The sequence below is a fragment of the Odocoileus virginianus genome, unplaced genomic scaffold (genome assembly GCF_023699985.2).
Source record: "Odocoileus virginianus isolate 20LAN1187 ecotype Illinois unplaced genomic scaffold, Ovbor_1.2 Unplaced_Scaffold_43, whole genome shotgun sequence".
NCBI classification, from domain to species: domain Eukaryota; kingdom Metazoa; phylum Chordata; class Mammalia; order Artiodactyla; family Cervidae; genus Odocoileus; species Odocoileus virginianus.
Window position 1 is genome coordinate 102,999 of NW_027224305.1, and position 23,018 is coordinate 126,016.

General features: G+C 40.8%; 1 non-coding gene and 1 pseudogene across 1 annotated transcript; both read left to right on the forward strand.

The window, feature by feature from the left end:
- Positions 1–9,062: 9,062 nt before the first annotated feature.
- On the forward strand, positions 9,063–10,101 carry LOC110124351 (T cell receptor alpha variable 12-3-like; annotated as a pseudogene).
- Positions 10,102–10,222: 121 nt separating this feature from the next.
- Positions 10,223–10,329, forward strand: LOC139033723 (U6 spliceosomal RNA). The gene has a single exon (XR_011486204.1). It is a non-coding gene; the product is annotated as a U6 spliceosomal RNA (small nuclear RNA).
- The last annotated feature ends 12,689 nt before the right edge of the window (positions 10,330–23,018 follow it).

The window sequence follows — 23,018 nt, forward strand, 5'->3', positions numbered from 1 at the left end:
CGTGCTATTGATGGGTCTGTTAAGATCTTCTATTTCTTCCTAGTTCAGTTTTGGAAAGTTATACTTTTCTAAGAATTTGTCCATTTCTTCCAAGTTGTCCATTTTATTGGCATAGAGCTGCTGGTAGTAGTCTCTTATGATCCTTTGTATTTCAGTGTTGTCTGTTGTGATCTCTCCATTTTCATTTCTAATTTTGTTAATTTGGTTCTTCTCCCTTTGTTTCTTAATGAGTCTTGCTAATGGTTTTTAAATTTTGTTTATTTTTTCTAAACACCAGCTTTTAGGTTTGTTGATTTTTGCTATGGACTCTTTGTTTCTTTTGCATTTATTTCTACCCTAATTTTTAAGATTTCTTTCCTTCTACTTACCCCGGGGTTCTTCATTTCTTCCTTCTCTAGTTGCTTTAGGTATAGAGTTAGGTTATTTATTTGACTTTTTTCTTGTTTCTTGAGGTAAGCCTGTAATGCTATGAACCTTCCCCTTAGCACTGCTTTAACAGTGTCCCAGAGGTTTTGGGTTGTTGTGTTTTCATTTTCATTCATTTCTGTGCATGTTTTGATTTCTTTTTTGCTTTCTTGTATGATTTGTTGGTTATTCAGAAGCATGTTATTTAGCCTACATATGGTGGAATTTTTAATAGTTTCTTTTTTTCCCTGTAATTGAGATCTAATCTTACTGGATTGTAGTAAAAAAAGATGACTGGGAGGATTTCAATTTTTTTGAATTTACCAAGAATAAATTTATGGCCCAGGATATGATCTATTCTGGAGGAGGTTCTGTGTGCACTTGAAAAAAAGGTGAAATTGATCGTTTCGGGGTGAAATGTCCTATAGATATCAATTACGTCTGGCTGTACCATTGTGTCATTTAAAGTTTATGTTTCCTTGTTAATTTTCTGTTTAGTTGATCTATCCATAGATGTGAGTGTGGTATTAAAGTCTCCCACTATTATTGTGTTATTGTTAATTTCCCCTTCATTCTTGTTAGCATTTGCCTTACATATTGCAGTGCTCCTATGTTGGGGGCATATACATTCATAATTGCTATATCTTCTTCTTGGATTGATCCTTTGATCATTACGTAGTGTCCTTCTTTGTCTCTTTTGAAGTCTATTTTATTTTGAAGTCGATTTTATCTGATATAAGTATTGCAACTCCTGCTTTCTTTTGGTCTCCATTTGTGTGAAATATTTTTTTTACAGTCCTTCACTTTCAGTCTGTATGTGTCCCTTGCTTTGAGGTGGGTCTCTTGTAGACAGCATATATAGGGGTCTTGTTTTTGTATCTATTCAGCCAGTGTTTGTCTTTTGGTTGGGGCATTCAACCCATTTACATTTAAAGTAATTATTGATAAGAATGGTCCCGTTTCCATTTGGTTTGTTGTTTTGGGTTCACGTTCATACAACCTTTCTGTGTTTCCTGTCTAGAGAAGATCCTTTAGCTTTTGTTGAAGAGCTGGTTTGGTGGTGCTGAATTCTCTCAACCTTTGCTTGTCTGTGAAGCTTCTGAATTCTCCTTCATATTTGAATGAGATCCTTGCTGGGTACAGTAATCTGGGTTGTAGGTTATTCTCTTTCATTACTCTAAGTATGTCCTGCCATTCCCTTCTGGCCTGAAGAGTTTCTATTGAAAGATCAGCTGTTATCCTTATGGGAATCCCCTTGTGTGTTATTTGTTGTTTCTCCCTTGCTGCTTTTAATATTTGTTCTTTGTGTTTGATCTTTGTTAATTTGACTAATATGTGTCTTGGGGTGTTTCACCTTGGGTTTATCCTGTTTGTGACTCTCTGGGTTTCTTGGACTTGGGTGGCTATTTCCTTCCCCATTTTAGGGAAGTTTTCAGCTATTATCTCCTCGAGTATTTTCTCATGGCCTTTCTTTTTCTTTTTGTCTTCTTCTGGGACTCCTATGATTCGAATGTTGGGGCATTTCACATTGTCCCAGAGGTCCCTGAGGTTGTCCTCATTTCTTTCAGTTCTTTTTTCTTTTTTCCTCTCTGCTTCATTTATTTCCACCATCTTATTTTCTACATCTCTTATGCTATCTTCTGCCTCCATTATTCTACTGTTGGTTCCCTCCAGAGTGTTTTTGATCTCATTTATTGCATTATTCATTTTTAATTGACTCTTTTTTATTTCTTCTAGGTCTTTCTTAAACATTTCTTGCATCTTCTCAATCTTTGTCTCCAGGCTATTTATCTGTAACTCTATTTTGTTTTCAAGATTTTGTATCATTTTTATTATCATTATTCTAAATTCTTTTTCAGGTAGATTCCCTATCTCCTCCTCTTTTGTTTGACTTGGTGGGCATTTTTCATGTTCCTTTACCTGCTGGGTATTTCTCTGCCTTTTCATCTTATTTAGATTGCTGGGTTTGGGGTGGCCTTTTTGTATTCTGGTAGTCTGTGGTTCCTTTTTATTGTGGAGGTTTCTCCCAGTGGGTGGGGCTGGATGTTTGGCTTGTCGAGGTTTGCTGGTTAGAGAAGCTTGTGTCGGTGTTCTGGTGGGTGGAGCTGGATTTCTTCTCTCTAGAGTGCAATGGAGTGTCAAGTAGTGAGTTTTGAGATGGGTCTATGTGTTTGGTGTGACTTTGGGCAGCCTGTATATTGATGCTGAGGGCTATGTTCCTGCGCTGCTGGAGAATTTGCGTGGTATGTCTTTCTCTGGAACTTATTGGCTCTTGGGTGGTGGTTGGCTTCAGTGTAGGTATGGAGGCTTGTAGACAATCTCTTATTAATTAATGTTCCCTGTAGTCAGGAGTTCTCTGGTGTTCTCAGGTTTTGGGCTTAAGCCTCTTGCCTCTGGATTTCAGTCTTATTCTTTCAGTAGCCTCAAGACTTCTCCCTCCATACAGCACTGATAATAAAACTTCTAGGTTAATGGTGAAAGGATTCTCCACAGTGAGGGACACCCAGAGAGGTTCACAGAGTTACATGAAGAAGAGGAGAGGGAGGAAGGAGATAGAGGTGAGCAGGAGGAGAAAAAGGGGGATTCAAGAGAGGAGAGACAGATCTAGGTTGTACTCTGTTCCCTAAGTGTTCTCCGTAGCCCAGAACACCCACAGAGATTCACAGAATTGGATTGAGAAGAGAAGTGGGAGGGAGGAAATAGAGGTGATCTGGGGGAGAAAAAGGAGAGTCAAAAGGGGGAGAGAGTGATCAAACCAGTAATCACACTCCTGAGTAAAAATGGGTACTGAAGGTTGGATTCTTAAATGTCCAAAATTGATGTCAAATCTGAAAAACAAAGATTGAAAATCTGGAGTAGAGGTTAGACTCTTAAAAATACAATATTAAAAAACCACAAAAACACAAAAAATTTAAGAAATATATATGAAGTTTGCTTTAAAAATAGGGTCTTTTTTTTTTTTTTTTTTGCCAGGTTATAGTGGGTTATAAAAATGAAAATTAAGGAGTAATAGAGGACTTTAAAAAAAAGAAAAAAAGAGAGAAAAAATGTTTTTAATTAAAAACATAATAGAAAATATATATCTAGGAACTTCTCTGGAGCTGTTGCGGTGGGTTTGGTTCAGTTTCAGATAGCTCCTTGTTTGAGCTTACACTTCTCAATATCTATAGGCCCCTTCTGGTGTAGTTGGTGTTAACTACAGGGATTTTAATCTGTTGCATCTGTCACTTCTGAAGTGGTTCCCTTTGTTTATTTGGCTTCTGTTTGCAGGTCTCTTCAGTGTCTAATTTCCGCCCTGACACAAGCGGGTGGAGGTGGTCTCTTATTTAGGTTCGCTTGTTCAGTGGTGCTGTGGGGAGGGAGGGGCACTGCAGACAAATGTCACTGGCGTGTGTGGGGAGCACTCGCAGTGTTCCGGCCACACTGGGTTTGCCCCCACTTGCAGCGTGTGTGCTTCCCCGTCTACACTGCTCAGGCTCCAGGCTGCTCTCCAGGGAATGGGCCCTGAGTTGTGTGCACTTCCCAGGCCCAAGCTGCTCAGGTTCAGGTTTTTGGGTACTCCACAAAGTGCAGACTCGGTTGGGCCTGGGTTTTGTGCCTTCCCCGGCCAGAGCAGCTCAGGCAGCCAGGAGCTTGATCAGTTTCCGCTCTCACCAGTCGGGTGCACCTTATGTCTCTTGTGGGAAGCTGATTTCTGGCTGTGACCCTCCCGGTGGATGTCAACCATCCAGAATCTCAGGAAGTCTTTGGTTATAAGCTGGGAGCCTGTTTGCATTTTGGTGGGTGGTGCAGTCTCTGGGGCTGAGTTTGCCCCTTTCCCCTCCCCACTGCCTCCTGCCTCCGGAGGCGGATGGGCCCGTCCACAGTTGCTAGCTCTTCTCTGGTATTCACTCAGTCCTTTCTTCTGGGAATGGGTGGGTAGTGCCTAAATTTAGGGCTTTTCCCAGGTTAATTCTCTCTCTCTTGCTATCCCACAGTTTAAGTTGCTATCTCATGTTAGCTCCCTCTGATTGCCCTCAGGGCATTCGGGCCCGGTCCTTACCCTAAGCAATGCCGCCTGCTCCTCTCTGTTCAGCCCCCACTTGCTGGTGGCGGATGCGAGCATCTGGGGTACTTTTCTGCTGGGAGTTGTTTTTAGGCATGTAATCTGTGGGTTTTATTTATTTTTCCTCCCAGTTAGGTTGCCCTCCAAGATTCGAAAACTTCCCCCAGACCCGCCAGTGAGAGGGTTTCCTGGTGTTTGGAAACTTCCTCCGTTAAGACTCCCTTCCCAGGACGGATCTCTGTCCCTAACTCTATTGTCTCTCTTTTCATCTTTTATATTTTGTCCTACCTCCTTTCAAAGACAATGGGCTGCTTTTCTGGGTGTCTGATGTCCTCTGCTAGTGATCAGAAGTTGTTTTGTGGAGTTTACTCAGCATTCAAGTGATCTTTCGATGAATTTGTGGGGAAGAAAGTGGTCTCCCCATCCTATTCCTCCACCATTTAGTTCCCTCCCCCTTGATCTTACTCTCTTACAGACTAATAGCTTGTTGTTTCTTTGGTGCTATCAGTAAAGTCACAGATCCTGTGTCAGAGATGAAGGATGTCATTACATAAGACACAGCAAGCAGCATGAACACTAGCGTATTTGCTTCAGTTGCCTTTGTTCATAAATCTCTCATGGTGATTTAAGGGGTGTAAATGGATGCTATGCATGTGATGGGATTGTGTCACGGCTGATGAATAGCAAGCTTGGGGAATTCATTGCTATTTTCACCAAGCAGTAAGCAAGCTCTTTCTTTGTCTCAGAGAAGACATCACCCCATCCATCAAGGTTACATGCTGCAAGCACAACTCTGAGAAATGGTTCAGATTGAGTGGTAATGACCTCACATTGTTGGTAAATCCTGAACATCATGTAGAAGTATAAGAGACTCACAGCGAACTGCCTTTCAACAACATTCACTTCATGGTTCTAAATTGTATTAGTTTCTAGAAATTTTTCTTGAGAGTTTGCCACTTCATCTGCTGTTCTGATTTCTCTGAATGACAAAGACTGAGATTAGATCTAACAACATTTAATTAAAACCATTATTAGTAGGGCTTCCCTTGTACCTCAGTGGTAAAGAATCTGCCTGAAATCCAGAAGACACAGGAAACACTGGTTTGATCCCTGGGTTGGGAAGATACCCTGGAGCAGAAAAAGGTGACCCATTCCAGTATTCTCACCTGGAAAATCTCATGGACAGAGGAGCCTGGCAGGATACAGTCCATGGGGTCATAAAAGAGCTGAACACAGCTTAGTGAAGAAACAGCAACTGTGAGCAGAAATCTATATAGCAGGATGAAACCAATCTGCATGATTAAGCTCAGTCATGTCTCCTAGGATCCCAGATTCAGTCATTTGTGAATAAGGCCCAGGATATAAAAAGCTTGGATGTAATATAATATTCATTATGATCCATGCAAGGAAATTGGTCACACTGGTCTTTGGTTTAATTTATAAAAAGGGACCAAAGATCAACCATCCTTAGCAATGGAGAGATGTTCTTTCTTCCCAAACACAAACATATAACTCCAAGAGAGACAGATTGGTCCAGTTTTAAATTTATTGTTAAACTTGATTAGAATCATCATTACATCACTTATTAAATTATATGAGCAGTTAAGTTATATGTCATTCAACAGTCATAATTCAAGATGGGCAGACACCAAAGCATATGCATTTGAACCTGCCATACTCAAACAAAGTTGGGCTGATTTATAGGTTTGTACACATAAGGGGGTGGGAATCCATGTTGAACAGCTTCCATTGATGATGTCAGGCACAGAAGAACAGTCCAGGACAAGCCATATTCATATCAATGTTTCTGTTTTCACAGACCACATGGTTGTTCTGCTTAGGTTGCAGTGCTGGGTCTAGCATACAAACAGAGCATGAACAGTCTTCCCTTCCAACAAACACAAACTTTCCAGGGTCTAAGGTTTTCCCTTCTCTAGTACCAGGGTTGTTGCTCCTTTTTCACTACCACAAAATTGGTGTGATCATTCTAGTAGCTATAACTTTGCCATTTTTCCTAGTCATTTCCTAATCACACTAAAAACTTCTGTATAGAATGATAAGGAGCATGAGGAATAAGGGCATTTTCACGCCATTTACAGAGATCATTTATATTCACCACCTTGGGCCTACTGGGCCATTTAAGGGAATTCTTAGAGCAGTGTACTCAAGTAAACCACAGTTATCTTCACAATCTAGGACCATATTTATTCAACAGGAGAATCTCGGTGGCTGAACAACAATTAAATAATTTTAATACCATTTTGACTGGCCTGCTGCCAAGAAGGTGGACTAGCCAAGCTGGTCAGTGTTTCGCTCTTCAGGGAAAGAAGGAAGCATCACACTTTCCACTTCTGACAAGCTGTAGTAGGTGTATTTTTTTTCTTTTAACTCAACCTGTTGAGGACAGTTAGAAACCCTGGACCACATGTAAAAGAAAAACATAAGAATTTGAAGAGAAATCAGACTAGCTAAGGAAACTGGGGCTTGAGGAATGATAGGGCAGTTAGTTCCCTGAGCTTCCTTTTGCCTCATGTAACCCAAGTGAGTCCTGGAGAAGCCAGGAACCTGGAAACGCCAACAGATGCAGACAGAAAAGGCCATGGAAAGTGTTCTCTCTGCAGCCAAAGGCCCAGGAAGAGGCCAGCTTAGAGAGACAGGAAACTTTAGCACATTAATCTGTACATAGAGGCAAACACCACAGAAATTGTGCAGCAACCGAGCAAACACATAAAGCCTGGTAGGAAAACTCTGTGGTATTTTAACTTATCCTGTTCCATCTTTTCGTCACTGGATCCATGACAGTTTTTAGATAGCTGCTTGCATCCCCAGTGTGGGCTCCTGGTGGTGGAGGGAGCAGAGCTCTTGGTCATGAAAGAACAGAGCTTGACCACTCTAACCTGTCTCGGGGCTCCCTCAGGACTAATGCAAAGGGCTTGTCTATATGTCACATAACAGCACTCTCTCAGGGCAGGAAATTGTTACGCAGAGAACATTTTTCTAAGAAAAATTCAACCGTAGATTTGAATAGGTGGGAGAAAGAACTTGAAGATAGGTTGACTGAAATTATCCAGTCAGAGAGCAGAAAGAAAAAAGAATGAAGAAAAATGAACTGAGACTAAAGGACCTGTGGGACTTTGTCAGATTTTCTGACGTAAGTATAATAGGATTCCCAGAAAAGGAGGAGAGTGAGAAATAGCTGTGTGAGTTTTGTGAAAAGCAATGTTCTCTTAAAGGAAAGGACCCCACTGTTAGCATCTTCTCCCTCATCCTACTTCCTACATAGTCGTCGGTGGAAATAGGGAGGACCTGAGCAGTCCATCTTTGATGGATACTGTTTACCTAATTCTTGAGCAGAAATGGACCTGCTGCATTGCTGGTCTCTAGCCACTAGCTTCTACAAAAGCATGCGGCAGGAAGTGAAATGAGAAAGAATAGTACTTGTCTGTGCTTCTTTTTCCATTAGACTCGATTAAGCTTCTTGCATAGATAGCCCTCTGATAAACCTGGTTTGCTGATTAGGGTACAATATAAAGGCAGAGAGTGATTCTTACTGTTCTTGTCTAGTTGCTAAACCATGTCTGACTCTTTTGCAACCCCATGGACTATAGCCTTATGAGGCTCCTCTGTCCATGGGATTTTCCAGGCAAGAATACTGGAGTGGCTTGCTGTTTCCTTCTCCTGGAGAATCTTCTTGACCCAGGGATTGAACCCGCATCTCTTGCATTGGCAGGCAGATACTTTACCACTGAGCCACCAGGGAAGCTTGTTAGAGAAACTGATACCAGACCCATAACTTTGGAGATTAATCCTGAGATGCCAGGGCGGTGTACAAGAAGAGGGATTAGACCCATGAACCCATCCTTTGGGTTTTATTTACACTCTAGGTACTGAAGGCTGGTCCATCTACTACTACCATCAGCCCAAGTAAGCAATGTTTCCACACAGATATGCCAGTGGTACAAAATGGAATTAAGAATTAGGCCTTTGACTTTGTTAAAAATCTGCCCAAGTTGTGAGCTGGAAACATGTTTATTCAGTCAGATTTTAGGTCATTGTGTCTTAAGAGGATTCTTTTGAGTTAGACTAGATTTCTTTAAAAATAGAATTGGGGAAATAAGAAAGGAAGGGTCTGGCCTGATATGGAAAAGAGCTACACAGATCCCCTGAATCATGAGAGCCTCACCCAGACTTCTATCACTAGAATACCTTAGGACTGATTTTTCAGTGTGAGAGAGTGGCCATTTGATAAAACTGCTTCTAATCAGACAAGTGTTGCCATTTGATATAAAACACACATGTACACATCACCTTCTCCCTACACACATTGACTTGGACCATATGCTTCTCAAAATTTTAATTTAAATAAAGTGGGAGATTTTTACTTTCATCAGTTCCCATAGTAAGGATCTATATTTCAAATATTTCTTTGATCAGGGTCTTGAGTCCACAAGATGGACAGTGTCTTCTCAGGGACCCTGATCATGTATTCCTTCCTGTGTGTGCATGTGAGTGTGTGTGTGTGAGAGAGGAGGGAGGGGGAAGGAGGGAAGAGAGAGAGAGAGGGAGGGAGGGAGGGAGGTAGAAAGAGAGGGAGAAAGTGGGAGGAGAGAGGAGGAGTTCAGTGGTGTGTTGCATGGGTAATGCAAAAAGTCTCTTTTTTCTTTGGTAGAACAGGCTCTTTTTATGATTTCTAAAGCAGAAGAATTGAAATGTCTGAGCTCAACTCTTTTTTTATTTTTTTTTTTTTAGGGCTTAAGATTTGAATCCTCAGTGAACCAGAGGAAGCAAGAATGATGAAATCTTCAAGAGTTTTATTAGTGATCTTGTGGCTTCAGTTAATCTGTAAGTTTGGGGCATTTCTATGAGACCATAAAATATACTATTTGGAGTCATTGTCCCTTCTAGGCTCATGGAGAAACATGAACACTATTCCCTTAAATAAGGGATAGTAGAGGTGGGAGGCCTGTGAAAAGACAACTTGAATTCTGGAGAGGAAGCGTCCACCATCTAACCAATCTTCTTTGACCATTCACTGTCTCTTTGCACAGCGGCGAGCAGCCCACAGAACACAGTGGAGCAGAGTCCTGCATCTCTGCCTGTCCCAGAGGGAGCCGTCGCCTCTCTCAGCTGCACTTATTCTGACAGTGCTTCTACGTACTTCGTATGGTACAGACAGTACCCTGGGAAAGGCCCCGAGTTTCTGCTGTACGTATATGCTTGATAAAGACAAAGAGGAAGGAAAATTTACAGCGCAGGCCACTAAAGCCAACAAGCATGTCTCCCTGCTTATCAGAGACTCCGAGCCCGGCGACTCAGCCACCTACCTCTGTGCAGCGAGCACACAGTGCTCCCCAGGCACCGGCAGCCTGTGCCCAAACCTGCTGGGGCCCCAGCAGTGCCTCGTGGAGAGCTTAGGCTGCAGGGCGCAGACATCCTGTTACCTCTCTAGATGTAAATGAGGATAAGAGTAACAGTGTAGAAGGTCTGATTGATTAGGGAAGTATTTTCATAATTCTGAAACAGTTGATTCTGAAGGGAAATTAAAGACACAGTTTGGTCTGAATGACTGAAATATTTTTCAATCTTCTCACTGTACTCTAGTTTTGTACCATAACTTTACTCACTGGAATTGATATTATGATGCTTTTATATATGACAATATTTTAATATGATAACTGAGATACTCCCTCATAGTTCCTGGTATATTTTGCTCTTTCCCCATGTAGTTATTCAAGGTGTTTGATATGCATTGCTTTAGAAAATGGAAAAACAGTGCTCACTTCGGCAGCACATATACTAAAATTGGAACGATACAGAGAAGATTAGCATGGCCCCTGCGCAAGGATGACATGCAAATTCGTGAAGCGTTCCATATTTTTAACACCATACACAAAAATAAACTCAAAATGGATTAAAGATCTAAATGTAAGACCAGAAACTATAAAACTCCTAGAGGAGAACATAGGCAAAACACTCTCTGACATAAATCACAGCAGGATCCTCTATGACCCGCCTCCCAGAATTTTAGAAACAAAAGCAAAAATAAATAAATGGGACCTAATGAAACATAAAAGCTTTTGCACAACAAAGGAAACTATAAGTAAGGTGAAAAGACAGCCCTCAGATTGGGAGAAAATAATAGCAAATGAAGCAACAGACAAAGGATTAATCTCAAAAATATACAAGCAACTCCTCCAGCTCAACTCCAGAAAAATAAATGACCCAATCAAAAATGGGCCAAAGAACTAAACAAACATTTCTCCAAAGAAGACATACAGATGGCTAACAAACACATGAAAAGATGCTCAACATCACTCATTATCAGAGAAATGCAAATCAAAACCACAATGAGGTACCATTACACGCCAGTCAGGATGGCTGCTATCCAAAAGCCTACAAGCAATAAATGCTGGAGAGGGTGTGGAGAAAAGGGAACTCTCTTACACTGTTGGTGGGAATGCAAACTAGTACAGCCACTATGGAGAACAGTGTGGAGATTTCTTAAAAAACTGGAAATAGAACTGCCATATGACCCAGCAATACCACTTCTGGGCATACACACTGAGGAAACCAGATCTGAAAGAGACACATGCACCCCAATGTTCATCGCAGCACTGTTTATAATAGCCAGGACATGGAAGCAACCTAGATGCCCATCAGCAGACAAATGGATAAGGAAGCTGTGATACATATACACCATGGAATATTACTCAGCCGTTAAAAAGAATTCATTTGAATCAGTTCTAATGAGATGGATGAAACTGGAGCCCATTATACAGAGTGAAGTAAGCCAGAAAGATAAAGAACATTACAGCATACTAACATGCATATATGGAATTTAGAAAGATGGTAATGATAACCCTATATGCAAAACAGAAAAAGAGACACAGATGTACAGAACAGATTTTTGGGCTCTGTGGGAGAAGGTGAGGGTGGGATGTTTTGAAAGAACATCATGTATATTATCTATAGTGAAACAGATCACCAGCCCAGATGGGATGCATGAGACAAGTGCTTGGGCCTGGTGCACTGGGAAGACCCAGAGGAATTGGGTGGAGAGGGAGGTGGGAGGGGGGATCGGGATGGGGAATACATGTAACTCCATGGCTGATTCATGTCAATGTATGACAAAACCCACTGAAATGTTGTGAAGTAATTAGCCTCCAACTAATAAAAATAAATGAAAAAAAAAAAAAGAAAATGGAAAAACATAAATGCAGAAGTCTTTTTTTTAAAGGTTTTTTTTTTTTTTTCTTTTTGATGTGGACCATTTTTAAAGCCTTTATTGAATTTGTTGCAATATTGTTTCTACTTTATGTTTTTTGCTTTTTGGCTGTGAAGCATGTGGGATCTTAGTCCCCAGACCAGGGATTGGAAGGCACACAAGTGGAAAGAGAATTGGAAAGTCCCCCTGCATTGGAAGGCCAAGTCTTAACCACTGGACCTCCAGGGAAGTCCCAGAAAGGAGTCTTAAGCAACTATTTTGAAAAAGTTGTAAGTCATGAATTACTTTAGTTATAGGTCTGCCACCTCATCTTCACCTTCAACTGCAACCCAATTGGTGGATTTGATAAGGATGCATTTGATGGGTGGATGGAAGGACTAGCATCAGAAGGTGAGAACTGGTTGAAACAAAAAGCCTAGACAGTTGCAGGAATTCAGATCAGAGGTTTATGTTACCACTTCTGAGTAAAGGCTGAATAGAACTCAAAGTTCCAAGTGTGAGCCTTGTAGGAGAGTGCATTGATTCCTATGTACTTGAGTGTGGCTTGGGATGGTAGAGAGAATTAGCTACAGCCATAGAATGTCCCATCCCTACAGCAGGGTGTAGGGGTACAGCTTTCCTGAGAAGGATCTCTGAGTAACCAATGTTATGGTGATTAAAGACCTACATGGATCAGTTATCAAAGACCATATGGTATTGAGGATGCTTTAGAAAATGTTGGTGAGAGGAGCTGGAAATACCAATAAGGATATGAATATCCACCCTCTCCTGACTCACCAGCACTGTGAAATTGTCCTATAACTTATGCCAAAGTCTGGGAAAAACGTTTGTGATCTGATGGAAATCAATTGATGCTTTTGAACTGTGGTGTTGAAGACTCTTGAGAGTCCCTTGGACTGCAAGGAGATTAAACCAGTCAATCTAAAGGAAATTAACCCTGACTATTCATTGGAAGGACTGATGCTGAAGCTTCAACACTTTGGTCACCTGATGCAAAGAGTTGACTCATTGGAAGACCCTGATGCTGGGAAAGATTGAAGGCAGGGGAGAAAGGGATGACAGAAGATGAGATGGTTGGATGACATCAAGACTCAACAGACATGAGTTTGTGCAAGATCCAGGAGATGGTGAAGGACAGGGAAGTCTGGCATCCTACAGTCCATGGGGTTGTAGAGTCAGACATGGCTGAGTGACTGAACAACAACAAATAGATCCAGGGAAAAAATTAGAAGTCACAGTCGTCGTAAAACTGGAGCTGTGGTCTGTTAGACATGACATTGTTTGTTTAGTCCAAAGAGCGGGAAAAGCTGGGAATGACTAGTTAAGATTTTTACTCAGTTTTGTTCACATAGTCACTGACTAGAAGGATATAAAAGTATCAAAACCCCCATGGGGTTGCACAGAATCAGACACAACTGAAGCAACTTAGCATGCAAAGAAGGATGTAATCTAATTGGAATTTGTTTCAAGTTCTCAGTCTGGAAACTTATGACTCAGAAATATTTCCAAATCATGGGAAAAGCACTTGAAAGACAGTGAGAAAGAGCATGAAATGTGTTGAGCTCAAGATACTCGAATTCTCTTTCCACTTGTATGTCTTCTGGTGCCACTGGAAAGAACCTGGTTTATGGTGCTGGTCTGATTATCTTTTGTTGCTAATGAGTGACTTGATTTCAGGCTATCCTCATATATTTCAGGATAGATTTATGATTAAGTGAGGTAGCGTATTGTCTTAGGTTGACTTCCTTAACAAAGCCAAAGTTGGGATTTCTGACGCCCATCTTATTTTGAGAAAAGCAAGTTAAGTGGGGAGGGGAAGAGGGTGAAAATGAATGTGGCTGAGCTGAACTCTTGATCCAGTCTGACTTCTTGGGGGTCTCAGGAGCATGAAATGCCCCACAGAATTGATCCCTCCCACCTTGAGTCAAGGGGTTCATAAACAGCTGATCTTAAAATAAGGCACTCATTGGAGCATGGGTATACTCTACTGGAGAAAGGTGATCTTTATTGGTGTAGATCAGTTTTCTGGGAAAGAGGGAAGCTATGAGCCAAGCATAGCCAATGCTTGCAGCAGCTGGGAATTGGGTCCACTGGCCTGGAAAAGGGGGTCTAGGTTGAGCACCAGCAGTGCTTACTACTAGCATGGAACTCTCTTGTCATGTGGGTGCATTCAATAAATGGTAGACTTGAAAATTATTGTGTTTAAAAAGTTAATTTCTTTCTCTATTTCTTGAAAGTGAAACTGAGTCACTCAGTCATGTCCAACTTTTTGTGACCTCATAGACTATATAGCCCATGGAATTCTCCAGGCCAGAATCTTCCTGTTAATTGGGAAAAGTGAAAAGTCAAAGTGTTAGTTGCTCAATTGTGTCCAACTCTTTGCGACCCCATGAACTGCAGCCTGCCAGGCTCCTCTGCTCATGGAATTCTCCAGATCAGAGTACTGGTGTGGGTAGCCATTCCGTTCTCCAGGGTATCTTCCCAAGGTCTCCTAAATTGCAGGTGGATTCTTTACCATCTGAGCCACCAGGAAGCCCTTTACATTTCTTACCAATCTGGAAAAATTAAATAATGTATGGTAAAGCACTTGAGAGAGAAAAATTAAAAAAATATAAAGAGTTATTATTCAAAGCTAAGACTCCAGATTTTTTGAGAGTAGTGACCAAGGAACCATTATATTATTCTCTTAGATCCTTTGGTCATTCTGCAAATACACATTTCCATATGAGACCATAAAGCATGACTTTCTGCCACCACTTTTGTTCCAGGTATAATGACTCTCATATTCACAGTTGATGACTTGGTGCTTCAAGGTATAGAAAGAGATACCATCTGTACTTATTAATGACTAGTGTTACTTTGTTCTTGGTTTATATTTAAGAATGAAGAACTGGGTAGTGGGATGGACTTCTTGTGTCATTGTGTCCCTGTTCTCCACAAAGTTTCTTCCTGAATGGGATTCTTGGCCAGTAGTCTGGCCATGTGGACTTACCATGTTACTTGGCAGGCTTTTTTTTAGGATGAATGAGCAGGGAACTGGTTATTAACTTGTTTCTTCCTCTCCTTTCCACCTAACATCAGTTTGAAGGTGGCTTAGCTCTGTTAAGTACTCACAGGAAAAAATAGCCTTCCAGGTGCTTTATTTCAACTTTAGTGAACATCAGGTGCCCACATACAGGCTAGCCTACTATGCTTCTCACATATAAGCCCAGTAACAGGGAGGCTAGTATAACTATTCCACATATTGACCTTCAATTGGTCCCCATGTGCTGTCCCTCCAGCCCTCCATCACACTTATTCTTTCTCAGTCCAGAGTCTCTATAGGTTCCTAAGGAGTAAGTTTCCTTCACTTGCATATCCAATAAAATCTTCTCATAGTTCATTCTGGGCTGTGCTTTCTCCCTCTCTGTCTCACCCATCAGAATGCTCACATCTACTTTTTGTCTTATGGGAAGTGTTGATATCTTTCATATTTTTATTATTTTCACATTATGGAGTTAGTATCATCCTGTTTATACTTGTAAATTTCATCCCAGTGGGAAGTTTGCTGAGAAAGGAGGAGAGTAGATGTGTTTGATCAGATATTTTGAATCATATAAAATTTCAAACTGACCCTTTGATTTGGTCTTATATGTGAAAGAAAATCTATCAACAGGATCAAGAAGTAAATAGAAACACAAGGGAGACCTGGTTTCAAACTGGTACAAGTCAACGGAGTGCTCAGAAAGAAGGAAGTTGATTTGACCTTGTCAAAAGGACCCCCGCTGACCAGACTTTCATTTCAGCTGCGATTTCTCTGCTTAATATTTTCAACATTAGGTTTCAGTGTTCTCTATGCTAAAATAAGTTAGGTAGGGAATTCTTTTCCCTTTAGAGTTGCGTCTTATTATTAGACCACAGAAGGAGTGTTCCTTGAACAGACCCTCTCTCCTGCCCGCATGGGATGCTAATTGCTTTGCTATGTTGAGTGTCTGTGTCAATTTACTGCTGTGTCCTCTGTACACACAGAAGTTCTTCTCATCTCTGCTCTCCTGGTTTCACTCCTTCCAGCTTTATTGAGTTTATGTAAGTGTACTCTTCTTTTTCTCACAGTTCTTTCCAGAATCATTTATTTGTGTGCTATATTTTCTTTACTGCTAGAATGTAGCTCAGGTTTCTCTACAGATACGCCTCTGTTGACATTCTCTTTAGTGTGAAGTCCCCTTAATTTGGCGCAGTATACTTGTCTGTTCTGACCATCAACAATGGGAACGGGACTCTCCCTTTCTGCACATAAACATGTGGTGCCCAAGTCATTTTTTTTTCACAGCTTTAGCAAATATCAGAGTTGTTCACCTGAGACAGAGTCATATTTAGACTTTATGACTGACAAAGAAAATTGTTGTTTTTTTATTAATTTGCATTGATTAAATAATTAATGTTACATGTTCCATTCTGATGTTAAGTAAAAGTCTCTGATCTAATTTACTCTTCCCCTTTTAGCACCAAACAAAGGAATAATCTCTCCCCATCCCCCACCTGTTATGACAGTCATATCCATCCTTCCTTTTTTGAATGTGATGCTTGCTGAACCACCTGAGTCCAGCAGGGAGCCCAATCACAGACTTTTAACATTTCTGTCACTTCATTGCATTATTTTTATGTCTCCTAAGCAAGATTTGAATATCATTCAGATTGTCTCTATATCTTAATAGGAAAATTTGCCTATTTATATTTGTGTTTACATGCATTTATTGTTCCAACTAGTATTTTTAACTATTTGAAGCAGTGTCTTTGTTTGGACCAAAGTACAATAGACCAGGTGGATTATAAACAACATGGGTTTATTTGTTTCTCAGCATTCTGGAGGCTGGAAGTCTGAGGTCAGGGTGCCAGCATGGTGAGTTGCTGGTGAGATCCCATCTCTGGTTTACAGGCTGCTCACCTCTCATTGTATCTTCACATGGAGAGTAGAGAGAGAAACAGCCTGTCTTGCATCTCTTATAAAGGCACAAATACTACAGTGAGGGCTCCACCCTAATTTCCTCTCAAAGACCCCACCTTCAAATGCAATGATATAGGGGGATTAGAGTTTCAACATACGAATTTCATAGCAAATAATGATGACATTTGAGATTATAGAACACTCCCTTCTTGAAATCCTTCCTTTAGATTTAGAGACTGAGCACTTTCTTGGTTCTCTTCCTGTTATCAGTTGCTCCTTCTCAGTCTCCTTTGAGGGTTTTTCCTTCATCCTCCTGATCTCTAAACATTGGAATGCCTCAAGAATTTATTCTTAGAACTCTTGACTTTCTACCAACAATTTATTTCCACCTAATTGTATCCAGTATCTTGGATTTAAAAACTATTTAAATATCAGCATTTACATCTGAAATCCTGGAGAAGGTAATGGCAGCCCACTCCAGTACTCTTGCCTGAAAAATCCTATGGATGGAGGAGCCTGGTGGGCTGCCGTCTAGGGGGTCGCACAGAGTCAGACACTACTGAAGTGAATTAGCTTAGCTTAAATCTGAAATCCACATGGCTCCTCTGATTTCTGAACTTGTATATTAAATGATCTATCTGACATTCCCATTTGGGCATCTTCTTCTTGGTATATCTCCAGGTGATCTCCTGATTTCCACCACTTTAGCTACTTCACCCTCCAGACCTCCCACCTGCGACCCAGCGGAGTGAGCTTCTGAGAACATAACTCAGATCATGCGGCTTCTGTGCTCACACCTCTGCAGTGGTTTTTCATCCATTGAGATGAAAAGCAGATTCTTACTGCAACCTGTAAGACTGCTCCATCTGGTTCCCTGCCCCCTCTGCCTTCAGGCGCTGTCTCCTCCTCACTCTCTTCCCTTCACCGCATTGGCTGCTGCTCTGACCTGACAGCTGCTTTCCTGCCCTGGGGTTTCTGCAGCTCTTCTTCCTGGACCTGAGTGCTTTTCCTCCAGGTAGCCACCTAGCTTACTCTCTCACTTCATTCTGGCCTCTGCTCAGGAGACATGCTTGAAATATTTATTGCAGCACTTGAGGGTGGTAATAGTTGGAAAAAAGAAATACAAAGTGTTTCTCAGAAAATGAGTTCAAAAGCTGTATTACAAATCTATTCTACATTAGGCCCCCTACATACAAGTGAGTTCCATTCTGAGAGCGTGTACACAACTCCAACTTGTTTGCAGGTCCAACAAAGTTAGCTTTGTCCTACTAACACAGCTGGTTATATAGTACTGTACTGTAATAGACTTAAAATACTTTTCACACAAATAACACATAAAAGATGAATACAAAAATAAAGAAAACAAAATAAAATTATAGTACCTTGAAAATTACACCAGATATGTGAACTAACTTACATGACGACATGAGAATGCATGTTTGCATCTTTGAAAGTTCGAAACTTGAAGGTTCGTATATAGGGGACTTCATTATCATGAAGCAGGGTGTTAGCATCAATACATCATCAGGACGTATAACGGAGTTCCATAACTCAAGTTGCAAACTGTATACTATTACATATAGAAAGGAGAGATAGGTTAATAATATATCCATAGTTCTTTAAAATTTTGAAATGCACAATAGAATAGAACACTTTACCTCATATCTCCCACATTACTTGCACCTGTCTGTCCATCTCCTACTCTTTCATTTTCATCTAGAAAGTGTCTCTAGTCTTCAGTCTACTACCAACCCAATATCTCTACTTAACCTCTGATAACATTCCTTTCCCATCATTTCCAGGAAAAAGACAAAGTGATTTTGTTCTCATTAATTTTTGTTTGACTGTTCTCTGTTATAAGAAATCTCTCCTTATTTCTGGATTCATTTTGTACTATCTCATGTGCCACTCTGTACATGAATACACACACACACACACACATGTCCTTGTCTTTCCTATTATATTGCAACGTCTTGTAAGTATACAAAGCTGAATTCAGTTTTTAAGTTTTAAAGACTTAGAACAAGATCTCACTCATAGAAAACCTTTGATAATTTGTCGTGGACTTATTCTGAAATAGATTGGAAAAATCACATTCAGCTTTGAAGATGCAATTTGACAAAATAGTTTAAGATAGTAGTTTCCATTAACTGACATTTTAAAGAAGGAATAAGTTTACTTAAAAAATCCACACCCAAGCCTACAGTTCTTTTGTTCCTGATAATTTCTAGATGATCCTCAGGAGAGATCAGAGGGCTAGTGGCTGCTGATGAGTTAGTTGACCCAACAATTTTAGACCACTAGGGGGCACTCTAAGCTACTCCGAATGACGAAATTTTTTCTCAAGGTTTGAGATGAATCTTGGTGAACATTTGAGTGAGGGTTTCTGGCAGTTAGGAAAACATCTGAACTAGTCAGATGAGGAACTGGGGCATCTCCATATACTCATCTGTGAGGAAGATCTGTTGCTTTGAGTGGTGTAAATCGATGATTCCCCAACAGAATTGAGCATCAGATTAGGGCCATGGTAAAACTAAAAGTTCAAGAAGAAAAGACATGCATTACCTATCTAGAGTTTTGATATTCATGACTAAAAATTCTAAAATATGAGCCTTGCTGTCATTTCACAATTATTCCAGTGATTTCTACCTTCTATTACACATCCATTTCTTTCAGAGACAAAAAAAAAAAAAAAGGTAAAAAGGAGATAAGAAGATGAAACAGAAGAGAAGTAGTGCACAGAAAAGAGAGAAGAGAAAAGAGAGATTGGGGAGAAAGAAATAGGAGACAGTAACCTGAATTGTGGCCCCTACTTCATAGTCACAGAGCAGAATCAGTCAGATGAACTTGCAAGGTGAGTGGGGAAAGTGCTGGATAGGAGCAGCAGGGTGGTGGAATTGAGGTCAGGTGGTCATCATGTACATGTCCTGTTTCTCTTCCATCAATCAAAATCTTGTTGGAGACACTGTATTTTTTCATGATAATTATGTCTGAGGTTTACATAATTCTCCTAATTTTATTTAATTGCACTTATTCCCTCAAGAGGATTCAATAAATAAACAATGCATTCAGCGAGATATTCCTTCTTTGTGAGAGCTTCCTTGTAAATGAATTCTCAATCACTGAAAACTTTGTGTCCTGACTTTTGGCTAGGGGAATTGGGTCACTGACCCTGATCATTTTTTAGACTTTATTTTCCCAGATGAAGCCCTTATTTTTCTCTGAAGTATCCTTTCCCTTTCTTTACTCTTTTCTGACATGTCTAATTGCTGGGGCACTTTAAGTGGAGGCAATGCCATGAGAGTGAAAAGTCTAGATACTTTTGTACCTGTGATCAGCAATGTCTTAGGCAATAGGGCACTGGTCTCAACAGCAATGCTAGTATCTTGCTGAAAAACCAGAAAGACATGTCTTTGCTCTCCTATCTTGTTGTATTCCTCTCCATTTAGGACAGATGGGACTCAATCTGCTACTTCCTTCTCAGCTATTTGGGGGCTAGAGAAAAGGCTTTCTCAAAAGAACTAGCTTCCTTAGAGGTCCACTGATCTCTGCATGCAAAGCTTTCTTTACGACCTATAGTTTTCTGCTCTTCATCCTGAAGTTCCTTGCTACTGACCCCAGGTTTATTACGAGTCCCAATGGAAGAACTCACTTGAGGCTCTGTTGGCACAGCATTGGCTGACTTCAACAGAAAGCTCCTTGACTAAACACAGGGGATCAGGAACATTTTTAATCTACACTCTTTCTAGAATTGCCTTCTTTTTAGTTCAAATGCTTGTTACTTTGTTAATGAACTATTTAAAAAGAGACTGTAGATCTAAAATTCTAAGGGCCCATTCGTGGTGTGAGGAAGTTCAGAATCAATGATGATGAATGGAAAATAACTCAGTATGGTAATGCTTAAGCATTTCATTAACAAACCTATACAGAAGCTTAAATTTCTGTGAAGTCTGATCCGCTAATATTTTCCTATACTCTTTCTGGCTTTCATGCTTAGAAAATTCATGACCATCCTAAATTTATAAAAAAATAGCTATTACTTAAAAATATTAATTATCTATATTTAGAATTTATTTAATAACAGATGCTAAGGTAGGTAGGTGTCCAAATTTATTTGTTAACCTCTAGAGGACTGCAGAGGACCTTTAGTATTGGGCATGGAAGTGCCAAGAGGCTCCCCTAGGAAATCTCCTGGGTTCCAGACATAGTCCTCTTTTTATTTGATATGTAGCAACAACCCCATTTCTCCTTGGTAATTGGTATCAACCACCCTAGTCAGTAGAGTAACCTCATTTTCTATTCATTGGTTGTGAGACGTATGTAGGCCAAATAGCCACATGGAAGTCTTATCTTCCAGTTCAGTGAAACCATTGCTGTGTTCCCTGGTGAAAGCATTATTTCTTTTAGAGAATAAGAACTAATACAACTCAAAGTTACAAACATTACATGCAAAAATCTTGCTAGTGAGTTACTGAAAATAACAGTGAAGGATCCACTCCCAGTGCCACCTCCTTGATTTCTGGAATCACGCATTCTGGCGATGGGGGAGACAACACCATTACTTATCTCTGCTGTAAAGCATACATTGCAGCCAATGAGACAGAATGTCATCTTTTCAGAGTTGTTTTTCAACCGGTGCTATTACAGAATCAATGTGTGTGAGAGTGCTCAGTCGTTCAGTCCCCTTTGTGACCCCATGGACTATGGTCCACCAGGCTCCTCTGTCTCTGGAATTTTTCAGGCAAGAATACTGGAGTGGGTTGCCATTTCCTACCCCAGGGGATCTTCCTGACCCAGGGATCAAACCTGTGTTTCTTGCATCTCCTGTATTGGCAGGTGGATCCTTTACCACTGTGCCACCTAGGAAGCCCATAGAATCAATCAGCCATGCTAAATTTAATCATATCATCCATTTCTGGATGATAGGGAATGTGGTAAGAAAAATAATCCTGTGGGCATGTGCCCATGGCTGTAATCTTTTGCTGTGAAAATTGTTTCTTCCTCAGAAGAAGTGCTGTGGGGAATATCTTGCTGAAATTAGGCATTCTGTGAGTTTATGAGGATGACACTGGCAGAGTACAACAGCAGGTATAAGTGTCTATTCCAGTGAGGACAAATCTCAGCTGTCTCCATCATAGGCAATATCTAATGTAATCCAGTCGTCACCAGGCATCTGGAAAGTCTCTCTGGGGAATGACACCACATCAGGGACTCAGTATTAGTCTGTGTCATTGACAGATTATGCCCTGAAAATGCATTAGCGAGGTCAAACTTGGTAAGTGCAAATCAGTGCTTTTGAGCTCAGGCATAACTTTCAGACTGCTAGCAAGGCCGGGTCATGAAGTCATGAGACCAAAGTGATGAAGCAGGTTTCACTGAGATGTTCCTTCCTCCGCACCTCTGCAGCTTTTGAGAGTAGTTTGAGAAGGATCAGTGTTAGCTCTTCCTTAAATGTTTGGTAGACTGACTCTATAGCTTTGGAGTCCAGTTCTCTGACCGTATTGGAGATTCTGAGGCAAACCCAATATTAATTAACTTATTCCTTTTCTATTTAATTCAGCCAGAGTCAGTTTCTGTTACTCATAAATAAGAACCTTGACTGATATACAATCTCATTCCAGCATTAGGCAAGTTAGGAAAAAAGAAGAAGGACATGGTATCAGAAGTGACTGTAAGAAGTCTAACAGTGCTCCTCAGAGGTGTTCTGTAAACACTGGGCATTAGTGTTCTTTCTTAATTGAGTTTTTAGTGCATAAGATTGTAGCTGTTCTCACTCTAGGCTGGAACTGGAGTTCAACAAAGGCAGAGAATAGAACAGCTTTGTGATTTCCTCTGACCCAGGCCTAACACACTTCATCTTCCTCGGGTGGTTGTCTTTGCAGGATGATGTTGTCCCCACAAGATGGCATTGCCTCTCTCCTCAGACTCACTTTGTTTGAAATCAGCATGTTTGTACTGAAAGCAGAAGACTAAGCTTCCTTTGATTGGCTGGGTAAGAAACCTGAGACTCTCTCTGGGCCTCAGAGGGACTGGATGAGTACACCCAAAAAAAGAGCTAGACTGAGGAATCTGGCTTTATTTCAGGACGAGAGCTGTGTCTTCTTCCCCATAAAGAAGAACAATGGAGAAGCTTCTGGCTCTGTCTTTGGTGATTCTGTGGCTTCAGCTGGCCAGTGAGTTGGGGCTCTTGGTGATGGGAAGAGGGTGACCAAAGTTCAGAGCCCACAAGACTGAGGGGACAAAATCTCTTTAAATGGGAAAATTGTGAAAATTGAAAGTGTTAGTCCCTCAGTCCTGTCTAACTCTTTGCGACCCAATGGACTATAGTCTGCCAGGCTCTGCTGTCCGTGGAATTTTCCAGGCAACAATACTGGAGTGGGTTGCCATTCCCTCTCCAGGAGATCTTCCTAACCCAGGGA